The following is a 308-nucleotide window of genomic DNA, read 5'->3' on the forward strand; positions in this document are numbered from 1 at the left end:
TTCGGCTAAAAATGTGACGATTTCTTTAGTTTTACTTGACGAACTCTGCTTCCCTTGCAAACTGCTAGTGTTTACCGAAGAGAAATATTCTTATAGATTATTATATACTGACAGAAATAAAAAATACATACAGATATGGCCCTGGGGTGGCAGTAGTGCTAGTTCTGAGTCGAGTACCAAATCGCCACCGTCTATCCGGCTGTTGTGTTTGGCAGTTTGATAAGGAAAATCGAAAAACTTAAGGTATGACTTCTATAAATTTGTGAGATTTTTTTTTTTTTAATACTCATCAAGGCAAAAGTAAAATC

The 308-nt window shown here is 35.4% G+C and overlaps 1 protein-coding gene across 1 annotated transcript in view; it reads right to left on the bottom strand.

Moving 5' to 3' along the window:
- Positions 1–234, bottom strand: part of LOC119591989 (centrosomal protein of 19 kDa-like) — a 6,238-nt gene extending 6,004 nt beyond the window's left edge. The window contains exon 1 of the mRNA XM_037940753.1: positions 132–234. The gene's annotated coding sequence lies outside the window, so the exon portion shown is untranslated. The remainder of the gene's footprint in view (positions 1–131) is intronic.
- Between the last annotated feature and the right edge of the window lie 74 nt (positions 235–308).

Source organism: Penaeus monodon, chromosome 29 (genome assembly GCF_015228065.2).
Source record: "Penaeus monodon isolate SGIC_2016 chromosome 29, NSTDA_Pmon_1, whole genome shotgun sequence".
Classification (NCBI taxonomy): domain Eukaryota; kingdom Metazoa; phylum Arthropoda; class Malacostraca; order Decapoda; family Penaeidae; genus Penaeus; species Penaeus monodon.